Source organism: Onychomys torridus, chromosome 14 (genome assembly GCF_903995425.1).
Source record: "Onychomys torridus chromosome 14, mOncTor1.1, whole genome shotgun sequence".
Lineage (NCBI taxonomy): Eukaryota > Metazoa > Chordata > Mammalia > Rodentia > Cricetidae > Onychomys > Onychomys torridus.
Window position 1 is genome coordinate 7,971,170 of NC_050456.1, and position 16,762 is coordinate 7,987,931.

Genomic DNA, 16,762 nt, shown 5'->3' on the forward strand with positions numbered 1-16,762 from the left:
AAGTTCAAACCTTCTTCTGAGATTCATGCAATCACTTAAACTGTAATAATCTGTAAAAATAAAAATCAAAAAGCAGATCACATATTTCCAACATCTTGCTTGGATTCTCCAAGGCAATCCAGGCTTCAACTTCACAGGTTCACACAAGGGCCTCTCTAGTAGGCCTTCATTCAGGGACATCCCTGACACATGCCTGGTCTCAACAGCTTTCTATAGATGCAGAGGCAAATTCCATAACCTGTTTCTTCTATTCTTATCTCTAAAAATAGAACCACAAGACTGAAGGTGCCAAGTTTTGCTACTTTCTGCCAAGTTTTGTTTCTTATTGGGGTTAGAACGTGGCCCCCTCATTCAATTAGAATTTCAATGGCTTTCTGTCCTTTATTATCTAAGCTTGGTTGTGTTAAAACTGGATTTATAGACCAGGCTGGCCTCAAACTCAAATATCCACCAACATCTGCTTTCCCAGGGCTGGGATTAAAACTATGCCCCACCTCTCCCTGCTCTAAGTTTTTCTCTAATTCCTTTTTATAGGTTGGAAACTTAGCTGGGTGGGATCTTGCCCTGAGGTCACCACTCCATATATTCCATTTCTTAATCCATTTTTCTCCTTGAACACAGGACTTACCTCCATTCTCTTCTTGGTGCTCTTTTTCCCCTCAAAATGTACATTTTATAATTTTCCCTGCTTAGCTTGCTTTTCATTATAAGTCTTTATAAGCATGAACACCAGTAACCACACAGTAGATTCTATACTAAGCTGTTTTGAGATTTCCTCTGTCAGTGGAATTAATCCAAAACTCTTCACTTTGGCCTCAGCAGACTCTTTGGACAAAGGCAAAAAGGAGCTACTTTCCTCACCAAAACATCACAAGAACAATCTCTAGGCAACATACTAAAATTCTTCTCCTCTGAAACATCTTGGGTGAGCACCTCACAGTTCATCAATTCACACTCAGCACCCACTGTCTTCCATGCTCCTATTACTATGTTCCATTAAGCAGAACTTAAAATGTTCAACTGCTTTTCTAATCCTCAGTCCTAAAGTCCATATTACTCGAAAAGAAAACATAGTCATGTCTTCCACAGCAATACCCCAGTCCCTTTTACCAACTTCTGTCTTAGTTAAGGTTTTTATTGCTGTGAAGAGACACCATAAAAACAACAACTCTTATAAAGGAAACATTTAATTGAGGTGGCTCATTTACAGTTTCAGAGGTTCAGTCGATTGTCATCATGATGGGGAGCATGGTGGTATACAGATGTTTATACCACCAGAGGCAGATGTGGTGCTGGAGCTAAGAGTGCTACATTTTTTGGTCAACAGGAAGTCAACTGAGACCCAAGGCAGTATCGTGAGCATAGGCAACCTCTAAGGCTTCCCCCACAGTGACCCACTTCCTCCTACCAGGCCATACTCACTTCAACAAACCTACACTTCCTAATAGTACCACTCCCTATGAGATTATGGGAGCTAATTACATTCAAACTACCACATTTTGTGATGTTTTTTGCCCTACACTGTATCTGTGATTGTATAGTATTTTTATGGATCCCAGAAAAGCCACAAGCTAAAGGAGAGATTGCAGAGAATAAAATTGAGCATTTATCTTTGTGGAATGATTAAACATTCCTTGGGTATATGCACAAGAGTTGTATAGCTGGGTCTTGAGGTAGATTGATTCCCACCAAGGACACATACTCAACTACGTTCATAGCAGCATTATTCATAATACCCAAAACCTGGAAACAATCTAGATGCCCCTCAACTGAAGAATGGATAAAGAAAATGTGGCACATATACACAATGGAGTACTATTCAGCAGTAAGAAACAATAATATCATAAAATTTGCAGGCAAATGGATGTAACTAGAAAATAATATTCTGAGTGAGGTAACCCAGACTCAGAAGGATAAACATGATTTGCACTCACTCATAAGTTGATACTAGACATAAAGCAAAGGATAACCAGACTGCAACCCACAGCTCCAGGAAGGATAGCTAGCAGGGAGGACTCTAGGAGGGACACATGGATTGCCCAGTGAAGAAAAAAAGAGATGAGATCTACATGAGCAAACTGGGGGTGGGGGTGATGGAGGACAAGGGATGGGGGATGAGAACATAGGGGAACAAGCGGTTCAAGCTGGAACAGGAACAGAATGGGAGAGCAAGGAAAGAGATACCATGATAAATGAGGACATCATGGGAATAGGGAGAAACAGAGTGCTAGGGAAGTTCCCAGGAATTCACAAGGATGACCATAGACTATCAGCAATAGTTGAGAGGGTGCCTGAACTGGCCTACTCCGGTTGTCAGATGGGTGAATACCCTAACTATCATCATAGCGCCTTCATCTAGTAACTAATGGAAGCAGATGCAGAGATCCACAGTGGGGTGCCAGGCCAAACTCCAGGAGACCAATAGATGAGAGAGAGGAGGGATTCTTTGAGCAAGGGACATTGAGATCATGATGGGAAAACATACTGAGATGGCCCACCAAACTAGTGGAAACACGTGAACTGTGGACCAATAGCTGTGGAGGCCCTGTGGTATTGGACTAGGCCCTCTGGATAGGCAAGAGAATGGTTTAGCTTGAACTGTTTGGTGGGCCCCATCAGGTTCCATCCTTGGTGCATGAGTGGGCTTTTTGGAGCCCAGTGCTTATGGTGGGACACCTTGTGCAGCATTGGTGCAAGGAGGAGGGGCTTGGACCTGCCTCAACTGAATGTACCAGATTCTGCTGACTCCCCATGGGAGATCATGCCTTGGAGGAGGTGGGAATGGGGGGGGGGTGTTGGGGAGGGAAGGCTGAGGATAGAAGGAGGGAGGAGAAGGGGAATCCGTGGTTGGTATGTAAAATGAACAGAAAAATCTCTTAATAATAAAAAAGTGTGGCTAAAAAAAGAATAAAATTGAATTTCAAGATGAAATGAATTTCTAAATTTATTCAGTAACAGGCCATTACTTACCACTGTGCATTGGTTGAAGAAAGTATTTTTCAAAGGGTCTGCAACTATAATAAAATGTTTCTCAAGGACCTATCCTTTTCCCTAAATACTTACATCTACTAGAAGAGCTAAATGTATTAATGACTACATTACATGGTTGAATTCTGTAAATGAAGAATGATTTATGTCTAAGGGAAATGATGGCTTTACCCTCAAGGGACATTAAATCCAAAAAGAATATTTGTGAAGATCTAGAATTCTACAAAATAAATAAAATATAAATAACAAATAAATAAATATAATTAAGAAAATTCAGAATAAGAGAATATGAGCACACGAGACATAACTTAAGAAATCAAGTCTTGTGTGCTCCATTGCCTTGATTCAAGGCAAGCACCGCTACCTACTAAGTCACCTTAGGATTCCCCGTTATATTTTTTATAAACTTTTGACCACTTCAGGTTTCAGGCCTGGGACATTAGCTCCTGCTTCTACATCCACCAGTCAAGTTATATTCTTAGCATCATGCCTTCTTTATTTCTCATTCCTTAGTTACATTTTTTTGATAAGTGGTACCTACACATATGATTTTAACATGCCTAAGCACCACCTAGAATTCTCTAATTTATATTTCTTGTCTAACCCATATATCTTTGACCTATTTCTACATCTTAAACTGAATTCCGCACAGGCACAATAAGCAGAAAATCTCCTTAAAATATTTACCTGAACTACCATCATTGACATGTTTTACCTCCAGTTTGACCTACCCTATGAATTTCATTGGTACTCACTTTCTAAGTCAAACAGGTAAAGATGAATGAATATCTCTTTGAACCTAGGATTTAGCTAATATTTGGGGATGGTTATTCTTATCCAAGGTTTGACAGGGGAAAATTACACAAATGTACACACGTGTTTCATATAGCAATGTAGAAGAAATCTAAGTGAAGCTTCAAATTTCACTTAAATTATTCCTTCACCTCCTCAGGTGAAGGGTCCAGTCTTTGAGGAAAGCACTGACTTGCCTGGTGGCCCAGAACCTACTTCCAAATGGCAAAGTCACAAGCTTCTTGCCTTTCAACCTGGATGTTGCACAGGTACTGGGGATCCACTTGACCCTCATTCTCACATGACCCCATGGACGTCTGTCTGTGCTTGCTTTCCATCTCATGAATGCATGGCCCATTCTACACACCTCATCAGTCATCAAGACTTTCCTCTCACATTGACTTCACATCTTTTCTACCCCCAGGGCTCTTACCGTCTTTGTTAATGCTCTGTTTTATTTCATTTTGAAACAGGTTTCTCTCATGTAGATGAGGCTGATTTCCAACTTACAAAGCACCTGCCTCCCCTTCTCAAGTGCTAGAATTTCAGGTATGAGCTTTCTTCCTTGTCTCTTCTTTGGACTAAAAAAACAATACAATTGAAAACTGCCTTTAGTATAACTGACTCCTGTATTTTCTTCTTTCAATTGGTTTTATCACAGTACAAGAAAATTTTGTGTGCATATCAGTGTGTTTGGTCTCTATATGCATGTAAGTATGCATGTGCATATCTGTGTGTATGGTCTGTACATTAATGTGATTGTGCATGTGCCTATCTATGTGTGTGGTCTGTATATACAAGTGAGTATGCATGTATATATGTGTGTGCATGGTCTTGTACATACATGTGAGTGTGCAGAAGAGCACATCCACCTTATTCCTTCGAGTAGGGTCTCTCACGAAGCCTGAAGTTAGGCTGGCTCCAGGATCTGCCTGCCTCTGTCCCTCTACACTGGGGTTACAGGGATGCACTGCCACACACTAAACATAAACAGTGTCATACCATTCATCTGAATAGACCCTCAAACCTTTCTGTTGGGCACTTTGTTACCAATCCCCACTATAAACTTGAAAACAAGAAGGTAATAATGATCAGCCCACAAACTAAGTGCCGAGCTGCCTTGAACTTTGCTCTTACAGATCAATTTGCCCATTTCCCATAAAGCCATCCTCCCTCAAAGTCTCAGAGCATGTATAAAATATGTGTCCTGCTATTTGCCAACAAAGAACACCAGTGGCCTCTAGTCAAATTCGCAAGTCCTCCTTTCCACCTTAAAAATTCCTGAGCGTTTGAAACCTTGGGCTTACACAGGGACACTTTGCTCAGTCTGGAAGGAGGTGACAGGACCTACCTGTACTGAATCCACCAGGTTTAAATGAATCCCCAGGGGAGTCTTGGCCCTGGAGGACATGGGAATGGAGGGGAGGGGCTGGGGGGAAGGTGAGGGTGGGGGCTGGAGGGGGGAGGACAGGGGGAACCCATGGCTGATGTATAACATTTAAAACACATAATAATAAAAAAAAAATTTTAAAAATGGTTTGGGGACCTTGAAAAAACATGGATAATATTGAAGTCTCATTACTTTTAAGATTTAAAATGTCTCTTCTTAAAATAAATTATCAAGTTATAAAAAAAATAATAATAATTCCTGAGCACTGACTGCACCAGTCCATTTTGCTTGGCAATTCCTGGTCTTTCAAGCTCCCAACACAACTGAGTATTTACCTCTTATTTCCATCATTCTAGGGCTCCTCTGCATCTGCGAATTCTTCCAATGGTTTCCACAAGCAGCTTCCAAAGGCTTCATGACCACATGACCTCTGGTGATTCTGTCCCCGTGACAACGAATCTGGCAGAACTATTCAAGACTGATTCCCATCAGTCTCAGGCGCCCTGGGAGGAGAGGCTGGAGGATAGAGCTCTGGCCACCAATAAGCAGGAGGAGAAAACCTGAGGTTCCTGCTCTTCCATTTCCGTTCTTGTTGCATCCAGGCTCCCAGCCTAGGGGATAATATCATACACATCTGGAGTGGGTTCTCCCACTTTGCTTAACTGTCTCTAAGAACATTTCATAAATGCATTCAGAGATGTGCTTTCCTAATGGGAGACAAGTTAACAAGCAGTATCAACCCAGAATAGGACTGCATTGTTTCTCGTTAGCATTGTAATCTGTAGGGTAACCAAGGAACATCAGAGTTCAGACTCTTCATTTACAGAATGAGGAGAAAGGTCCTTCTCACTGAAGCTTCTTTACAAAGAGCTAACATACAGCCTGACTCAAAGGCACAGTGAACAAAAATGCTGGAGCATGCTTCCAGCCCTTCACTGATTAAGCTACTGAATACATTCAGAAAAAATGATTATGTGCTTTAAAAAAGTAAATTATTTGGATTTCATAGAAATGTGAAAAGTTTGTGTGTGACATTGTATCTGTATTCCTTTGCATTATAATAAAAATATTTTGAGTGAGTAAAGGACAAAGATAATGAAAGTACACTTGAGTTACGTTTTCTCAACAGCACAGTTCTGAGTTAATTAGAGGATTGCAAGAATATTTAGTCATTAACACTATTCCAAACATGGTATTGCTTTAGAAGGACAGTGCAACTCACAGGTCTCCAAGGAATTCCCAGATTGCTGCCCTCATATTCTCTTTATCTTCTTCTGCCTTGCAACTTTGGAAAATGCATCCCTTCCATATCTAATTGTTCAGTGAAAAGGTTGTGAGAACATTCAAAGCTTGTTTCATCACATCTAGCCATTAAACAATTTGTGACTTATAATGAAATTTGTGTATAATTAATAAAAGGAGTTTAGTGTACTTCGCCATATATAAGAGCTGCAGATGGGCTAAATGATTTTTTCAAAATATTTATACGTGTTTGTAACTCATTCTGTGCTCTCTAGCAACTACATGCTGGGAACTCCTCTTGCACAGCTGTGAAGAATTAGTTGGCTTTGGCTTGTAATATTTCAGATTACCTTAACATATGTAGTTCTAAATATCTGGTGTTTCTTTTGAGGTTGTTGTGTCATAGTTTTTTTGTTTGTTTGTTTGTTTGTTTTTTCCGTATGCTCAATGTATATATTCTATCCTTGGAGACTTCTTTAGAGAAAAACATATTTTTTTTCTAACATTTGTTACCCAAAATTTCTCACACACAAATTGGTAAATGTGGTTGACAATTAGAAGAAACCCAGTTGTACATCATCTGTATTAATTTCAAGTCACTGAAATTCATAGTAAGGGTAAAAATCTTAAATGTTATTGAAAATGCTCCATCTTGTTCCCTTACATCTTTTATTTTAAAGCACACATGAGCAAAAACTGCCACCTATTTTTTTCATGCACCTGAATTCTCAAAGTAAAGCTGAAGTAAATGTGCTTTGTGGCCTAGTGAATACACAATTTAAGGTTTCATTGAGAAACCTTCTATTTACAAATACTTTTACCCTTCTTTGCTCTCTTATTTCCAGTCATCAATATTTGTAAATTCAAGAAAAAAATGCTTAACTGTTTTAAAATCTTTTACTGGATTTGAGACACATCCATAGTTTACAAATGGTCTTAAACTCCCTGGCAACACAAAGTAAACATTTGAAAATAAGCAACAAGAACATCAAATGAGAACTCTTTCCTCATCCTTAATCTCCTAGAGATTTTTTTCTTCTTTGTTGTTGTTGTTGGTATTTTGGTTTTGTCGTCTACATTTAGAGATTTTTATCATGTGTTTCCTTATGGGGGGATGTGGAAGTAAGAGAACTAATTGGAGGAACCAGTTTCCTCCATGAAGTTCCCAAGACTAGAACTCAGGTTGTCAGGATTTGTGGTGAGCAACTTTACCTAATGAGCCACATCTCCAGCCATGTTTTTATAATTTTACTAGATTTGTTTTTGCAAGTTTTGTGAATACATGTAATATATTTGGATGACTGTCACTCTTACTGACAAGACTCTCTTATCTTCCTCCATCCCAGAAAAGGTACTTTCCCACATTGTATTCATAGTTTTCTTTGTCTAGTTTTGGGACACCCCTGAGTTTAACCAGTGCCATTTATGTTACCATGAATATGAAACTATCCATTCCTCAGTGTCTACTCAACTGAAGATAATAACTTCTTCTCCTTAGAATCCATTAGTAGCCAATTGTTCAACAGGGGAAGGTGGGGCCCAGTGAGTTCTGTCCAGGCCCAATCTTGTGCAGGCCCAGTACAGATAGCCAACAGGACCTTTCTGGTCATTGTTGAATAGCTGTCATGTCCTTCAGACATTTTACTGATACTTTTCTATCTCTCACATTCTTTTCACCTCTCGTTCCACAATGTCCCTTGACCTTTAGAGGGTGTGGTTCAAATGTTCTGTTTGAGGCTAAGCACACGACAATCATGAGTTCTCAGCACCTGGATGAGTCATGATTCTCTGCATTCACCACCATTCATTGCAAAGAGAAGCTTCTCTGATTCAGGTTGAGAGTAGCATTGTTCTATGAGTATAAACCTCAGTATTTTGAAAGCAGCTTGATGCCATGTCAGTTCAGTGAAATTGCAATAGTCAGTTTCTCCCTCTCTCCTAGTTTCACCCCATGTCCTAAGACCTCTTCAGTCATGGATGTGAACTAGGATTACAGTACAGGCATAAATTCTCTCCTATGGAGTGTGTCTCTGTAGCATGAATCTTAGATGGTCTTATTAATAAAATCAAACCTGAGGCCAGTTATTGGGGTGAATGCTGGAAGATCAGAGACATAGAATAAGCCACAGCTACCTCACCTCTCCAATTCCTCAGCTGATAGTGTTTCCTCAGACTGGAAGCATCTGTGTCCTCATCTGAATGGATCTCAGCTGAACTGTTGCTCAAAAGCCTAAAAGCTTAGCCAGCCTAATGCTTCTAATCTCTGGTCCTCATGCCTTATATACCTTTCTGCTTTCTGCCATCACTCCCTGGGATTAAAGGCTCACTTTCTGGGATTAAAGGCATGAGTCACCATGCCTGGCTGTTTCCAATGTGGCCTTGAACTCACAGAGATCCAGAGGGATTTCTACCTCTGGAATGCTAGGAATCAAGCTGTGTGCTACCACTGCCTATCCTCTATATTTAATATTATGGCTGTTTTGTACTCTGACCCCAGATAAGTTTATTAGGGTACACAATATTTTGGGGGGAACACAATACCACTACATGTCTCAAATCCAATCAAGAAGCAGGCATTACCCTCATAATTCCCACCAGCCTGAAAAGGTCTTTCAGCACCATGAAAGGCAGCCATCAGGAAGCAAGCTTCAAAGCAGCCCAGCTCCATCTTAGTTTCTAAGTTCTGTAATAAAACTTAATGGTAGCTTTACCTATCAACTGGTTCTGGTAAGCTATCAGAAGGACTGGCAAAAGACTTTTATTTTCAAAGCCTTTAGTCCCTACATAGGCTAAAGACATTGAATCATCTTAAAGCTAGAATTACAGGAGATCATGGGCTATCTGACTGGGTTATGGAAACCCAATGTTGGGTCCTCTGCAAGAGCAATATGAGCTCTTAACCACTGAGCCATCTTTCCAGCCTGTAATTTGTATTTTATTTGGTTTACAAAGTAGTACATTTCCATGATGCAGCATTCATTTTGGTTAAGCCTCCTTTGCTTCCCTCTCATCTCCTCCATCTCTCACCTCCACTGTTTATACCTTTCTCCCTGAAGTATAACCCTTCTCTACCTCCAGATCATCTGTACTCTGCTACCACCACTCCCCATCATTTATAGGATTTCCTAATCCAACCAACCCTTTCATCATGCCTGGCTTCCACAAGCACTCCAAGTTAAACTTATGAAACTAAAAATCTTAAGTAAGATTTACAGATGAGAGAGGACTGTAGTAGGATATTTTAGGGTGTGTTACTTTTGTTTATGTTGCATTTGTTTAACTCTGTGAAGCTGTGTTACTATGCCTGTGTAAAACACCTGATGGTCTAATAAAGAACTGGACAATAACAAGGCAGGAGGAAGATAGGTGGGGCTGGCAGGCAGAGAGAATGTATAGAGGGAGAAATCTGGTAAGAGTGATCTAGGATCTAGCAGCCAGAGGAGGAGAACTACAGGGGTCAGTCACCAAGCTACACAGCAGACCACAAAGAAAGAGTAAGATTTACAGAAGTTAGAGAAAAAGAAAAGCACAGAGATAAAGGATAGTGTAGTTGGGATAATTTAAGTTAAGGAAAGCTGGATAGAAACTAAGCCAAGCTAAGGCTGGGCATTCATAATTAAGAATAAGCCTCTGGGTGTGATTTATTTGGGAGCTGAGTGGAAGGCCCCCCCAAAAGAGTAAAATACCAACAACAGAGAACTCGTAGCATTTGTCTTGGTTACCTCACTTAGTATAATTTTCCAGTTCCATCCACTTACCTGTAAATTTCATAATTTTCTTTTTCTTTACAGCTCAGTTATATACATATACATATACATATACATATACATATACATATACATATACACATGCATACATATATATATATATATATATATATATATATATATATATAATTTTAGTATCCATTCATCAGTCAATGGACATGTAAGCTGATTCCATTTACTGACTATTGTGACAGAGCATCACTGAGTATGGATGAGCCAGTACTTCTGTACGACACTGTAGAGACTTTTGGGTACATGGTCAAGAATGCTAAAATAGGTTCTATTTCTATTTTTTTCAGGAAACTCCATACTGATCACACTCACATCAGCAATCAATCAGTGTCCTCCTCCCCTTCATTACTACCAGCATTTGCTGTCACTTGATGTGTCAGTAGTGGCCATTCTGACTGGGATAAGATGATCTGAAAATGATTTTTATTTGTTTTTCTCTGATGACTAATGTTTTTGAAGAACTTTAAAATTTATTGGCTATTTTTTATGTCTTCTTTTGAAAGCATATTTAATTCTATAGCTATTTTAATTACAATGTTAGTTTTCTTGATCATCTGCTTTATGAGTTCCTTGTGTATTCCAGAGAGTAGCCCATTGTCTGATACCTAGATTGCAAAGATTTTCTTCTGTTCTGTAGGGTGTTTCTTAATGTAATTGGCTGTTTCCTTTGCTTTCCAGAAGCATTTTATTCATGAGGCTTTATTTGTGAAATGTTGGCCTTATTTCTTGAGTGACCGGAGACCTATTTAGAAAGTCTTTACTTTTGCTTATCATTTAGCGTGCACCCTAACTTTTCTTGCAGCAATTTCAGAAGTTCAAACTTTACATTAAGTTATTTGATTTATTGGGGTTAATTTTCATACAGGGTGAAAAATGTGAATTAACTTTTATTTTGCAGTCTTCTGGTCAACATTTGTGAAAGATGTTGTTGATCTTTCAACATATATTTTGATATCTTTCTCAAAAATATGATATGATGGTGCATTCCTCCAATCCCAGCATTCAGGAGAAAGGAGCAGGCAAATCTTTTTGTGTTCAATGTTAACCTGGTCTCCATAGCAAAAAAGCAAGCCAATGAGAGAATGTTTCAAATAAATAAATAAATAGATAAAATGACTACAACTTTGTGAATTTAAATATTTATCTTCTGTTCTATTTCATTGATCCACGTGTCTGCTTTAATTATTGTGGCTCTGTTGTACAGCTCAAGATTAGGTGAGGGAATGATACCAACATTATTCTCATTTTTTATAAAATTTTTTACCTATTAGTGTATGTGTCTATGCCTGTGTTTTTGTGTTTGTCTGTATGTGAGTATACACATGTGATTGCTAGTGATCATGGAGGCCAGATGAGTGAGACACTTCTGGAGCTGGCATTAGAGGAGTCGGTAGCCACCTAACCTTGGTAATGAGAATTGTGCTTGGGACTTCTAGAAAAGCACTATGTGCTTTCAGCAATCAAGTAATCTTGCCAGCCTCCAATTTTCTCTATTTTGGAATCAGAAAAGATTTATAACTAGAATAATTTTTTCCTCAGTACTATACCTGATGTCTTCCTTAGGGTTTCTATTGCTGTGAAGAGACACTGTGACCATGGCATTTCTTCTTTAAAAAATTTAATTGAGGTGGCAGCTTACATTTCAGAGGTTCAGTCCATTATCATCATGGTAGGAGCTTGGTGGCATGCAGGCAGATATAGTGCTACCTACAACTTCCTTACAAGGCAACAAGAAATTGACTCAAATACTGGGCCGTATTTTGAGCATAGCAAACCTCAAAGCCCACCTCCACAGTGACACACTTCCTCCAACAAGGCCACACCCACTCCAACAAAGCCACACCTCCTAATAGTGCCATTCTCTATGAGCTTATGCAGACCAATTACATTCAAACTATTATATTCCACTCCTGGCCCCCATAAGCTTTTAACAATATCATAATATAAAATCATTTTGTCCAAATTCAAAAGTCCCCATAGTCTATCATAGTCTCAACAATGTTTTAAAGTCCAAAGTTCAAAGTCTCTTCTGAGATCCTTGCAATCTCTTAACTATAATCCCCTATAAAATCAAAATTTAAAAAAAGGGAGATCATATACTTCCCACATATAATGGCACAGGATATGCATTACTGTTCAAAAACATGGGGAAGGGAGCTTAGTGAGGAAATACTGAACCAAAACAAGACCAAATACCAACTGGGCAAACTCCAAACTCTGCATCTCTATGTTTGATGTCAAAAGACTTTTCAGATCTCCAATTCATTTCAGATTTGTTGACTACAACACACTTCTTTCTCTTGGGCTGGTTCTACTCCCTGTTAGCAGCTTTCCACAGCAGGTATCCCATGGCCCTGACATTCCAACATTTGGGGATCACCAAAGCAATCCAGATTTCACCTCCACAGCTTAACACAATAGCCTCTCTAGGCCTCCATTCAGAGATACCCCTGACACATGCCTGGTCTTAGTGGTGAATTCCATGGCCCCTTTCTTCTATCCTTAACTCCAGAACCACATGATTGAAGCTGCCAAGTTCTGCTGCTTAATGGGACTAGCACATACTCCCCTGTTGCAGAATATTTGTTTACACTGTAAAGATGTGTCTCTGCCTAAAGCACCTTATGGTTGGGTTAATAAGGGTGAAATGGCCAATAGCTAAGTAGGAGATGTAGCTGGGACTTTCTGGCAAGAGAGGAAATCCAAGATGAATTTAGGTGCATGAGGGACACCAGCCATATATAGAACAAATTGGACACACAGAATGGGGTAGAGGTAAAAGCCACATGGTAGAACGTAGATTAATAAAAACATGGGTTAATTTAAGTTATAAGAACTAGTTGAAAAGCCTAAGCTAAAGTCCAAGATTTCATAATTAATAGTAAGTTTCCATGTTGATATATATGGCTGGTAACAGAAAAAAAAATAATAACTCCAGCTATAACCTCCTTGTTCAGTTACCAGCTTTCTGTCCTTCACCATCTAAGCTTGGCTTTCCTGAAATTGGATCTCTAGACCAGGCTGGCCTCAATCTCAGATTTTGAAATCTCTGCCTTCTTAGTGCTGAGATTAAAGGTGTGCATCTTTAATCTAAGCGTTTCTTTAGTTCCTTTCCACAAGTTGGAAACTTAGCTATATGGGATCTTGCCCTGAGGTTACCACTCCCTTTATTTTTCTTCTTTTCAACTTAGAATTTTTTAAAAATTATTATTAATTTAGTTATTTATTTTGGGCTAGAGGGTTTTAGCACAGAATTCTACGAAACTTTCAAAGACAAGCTAACACCAATACTTCTCAATGTATTCCACAAAATAGAAACAGAAAGAACATTGCCAAATTCTTTTTATTAGGACTCAGTTACCCTGATATCCAAACAACACAAAGACTCAACAAAGAAGGAGAATTACAGATCAATTTCCCTCATGAACATAGATGCAAAAATACTCAATAAAACACTCACAAACTGAATCCAAGAACACATCAAAAGTATCATACATCATGATCAAGTAGGCTTCATTCCAGAAATTCAGGGATGGTTCAACATATGAAAATCTGTCAGTGTAATCCATCATATAAACAAACTGAAAGAAAAAACACCACATGACCATCTCACTAGATGCTGAAGAAGCCTTTGATTATTCTGTTTCATAATCCATTCATCTCCTTGAACATGGGACTTAGCTCCATTCCACTTCCCGAGGCTCTTTTTCTCCTCAAAATTTACATTTTGTAACTTACTCTGCTTAGCTTGCTCCTTTTCATTATAATCTTCATTAGAATTACCACTAATAATCACACAACAGAGTCTATTCTAGGCTGTTTTGAGATTTCCTCTGCCAACAGAATTAATCCAAAACTCTTCACTTTAGCCTCAGGCAAATTCTTCAAACAAGGACAAAAAAGCAACCACTTTCCTCACCAAAATATCATGAGAATGATCTCTAGGCAACATACTAAAATTCTCCTTGGAAACATCAGTCCCTGACTGTTCAAATAACTCATAGCACCACTGTCTCCCACCCTTCTACCAGAATGGCCCAATAAGAAGTGCTTAAAGCATTCCACTGCTTTCCTAATGCAAAGTACCAAAGTCAAAATTCCTCCAAACAAAAGCATGGTCAGGCCTACCATAACAATATCCAAGTTGCTGGTGCCAACTTCCATCTTCGGGCTTTTATTGCTGTGAAGAGACACCATGACTGTGGCAACTCTTCTAAAGGAAATCATCTAATTGAGGGGCGGCGTATAGTTGGAAGGTTCAGTCCTTTACTATCACGGCAGGGCGCATGTCGAGGTGCAGCCTGGCATGATGCTCACGGCAGGGTGCATGTCGAGGTGCAGCCTGGCATGGTGCTAGCTACATTTTCATCGGGCAGCAGGATGTTGTCTCAAACACTCGGTGGTATCTTGAGCATAGGAAACCTCCAAACCTCCCCCGCTGCCCAGTGACACACTTCCTTCAACAAGGCCATACCTACTCCAACAAAGCCAACCACCTAATAGTGCCACTCTCTATGAACTTATAGGGACCAATTACATTGAAACTACCACTCCTGAGTAATCTTTAGGTCATCTTAAGAGTTACCTAACGACAAAGCTCAGAATTGTAATCCTATAATTCAACAATAAACTCTGGAAATAGTTCAAATTGGAAAAAAACTACTCATAAAAGAATCTGAAGTTTTTAGAATTATTTTAATGAAATCTAAATTGTTAAATAAATTTACATGACACAAGCTATTTATGGAATATTCAATTTTAGAGAATATTTTGATTAATTTTATAAAAAACTTACATAATGTACTAATTGCTATCACATCTTTATTAGCAAATGCCTATGGGAAGTAGAGAAAGGAAGAAAATCTCCTTTGGGTCATGGTTTCAGGGTTCTCAGTAGATGTTCACTTGATCTTGTGAACTTGGCTAGAATATATGGCAGCTGGAAAATCTGGCAGAGGCTTTTTGATTGACAGGAGGCAGAGAACAAAGCAGGAAAGGAGCAGGTGTAATGTGCTCTTAGGACAAACCTCAGTGACCTTCCATTGAGCTCCACCTCCTAAAGTATTCACAACTTCCAAAAAGAGTGCCATCCCCTGGGGACCAAGTCTCAAATACTGAGGCTGTGGAGGACACTTCAGATTATACCAACTAACATCTTTATGAGAGGAATATTAAAATTAACTGTTTCTCCTAAACAAACTTTGCCATATGGTGATGGAGATGATTGAAGAGTGAGGTTGACAGTGGTTGGGAACATTTTTTCAGGGTTTTAATTTTTTGTGAATGAAATGCAAAACCTGAAATCACTACAGGCCATAACTAAAAGTTATAATGGAAATAAATACAGAAGAGCACCAACACCAGAAGGAAATGCTATTATTGACACACTCTGAATAAGTAAGAGATAGTATTAAGTCATAAAATGTGGGATCTTAAGCTCTTTCAAGCTTGTTTGGTTTCATGACCTCAGTTTAGAAACATCTTAGGGATTTGTGTGTGTCTGTGTGTCTCTGTGTGTGTGTGTGTCTCTGTGTGTGTGCACATGCATGCGTATGTGTACACTTAGCCACTATGCTAAGCAAAATTACAACTAGAATTCTATTATTCTTGCATTTTTTAGAAAAACATACTCCTCTTTATTTTATAAAGAATAAATTTATTTACTAAAAATAATAATTCAAAGTAATTTTACCAATAAATGTATTCATTAGTTTAACACTTTCAAAAATAAAAATAGACATCATTATGTGTATCTTGTAATATACTCATGCATTTTTTTGTTTTTCTTTTACCAATTTAATATGAACCAATATGGGCAAAAGTTGTCTCTAAGTTTAGTCCTCAGCATTTGGTGTTTTTTTCCCCACCATGGGAAAGAAGATGAGTGATCTTGCTTGTGTGATCATTCCCTTCTTGCCTACCCTGATGATGATGTGCAGCCCATGTGCCCATGTGCAGGACCAACAAAGTCTTTTGGGTGACATGTGGACTGATGCCTGTCTATGCTGTAGGGCATATAGAAAGCCCAAGCACCATCTCAAATGCTGGCTTTCTCTCCCCTATAATGCTTGCCCATTATTCTCCAAAATATGACACTAGGCATGGTTTGCTCCACTAAGTTTCCCTGGGTAAAATGCATGCTCACATCCACTATCTTACATTACTCCTTAGGCCAGGATAATCTAAACTCCTTTTCTCTTCAAAATTATTTTATTTGGGGGAACTTTTTCAGATTGTAGGCCTCATTGAGAACATTTCTATTTGACTCTCATCACATTAATTTTCATCTCTCAGGGGGCTGAGATTCCTTATAAGCATGCCTACTGTCTCCTTCTTATTTCCTGTGACCAGTACAGAAGAGCAAAAGCTCCAGGAAATACAATTTCTAGGATGAGTCATGAGAGAATCCATCAAATCCCTCAATTGATTTTGGACCATCGTCATCTCCTATACCTTCCATAACTCATGCCTGTATTTTCCTACATCTTTTCTAGGTGCTACAAATAAGTAAAGACATTCTGCCTGTTCTAGTCCCCTTTCAACACCAGGCTATGTATCCAGGTGTGGTCTG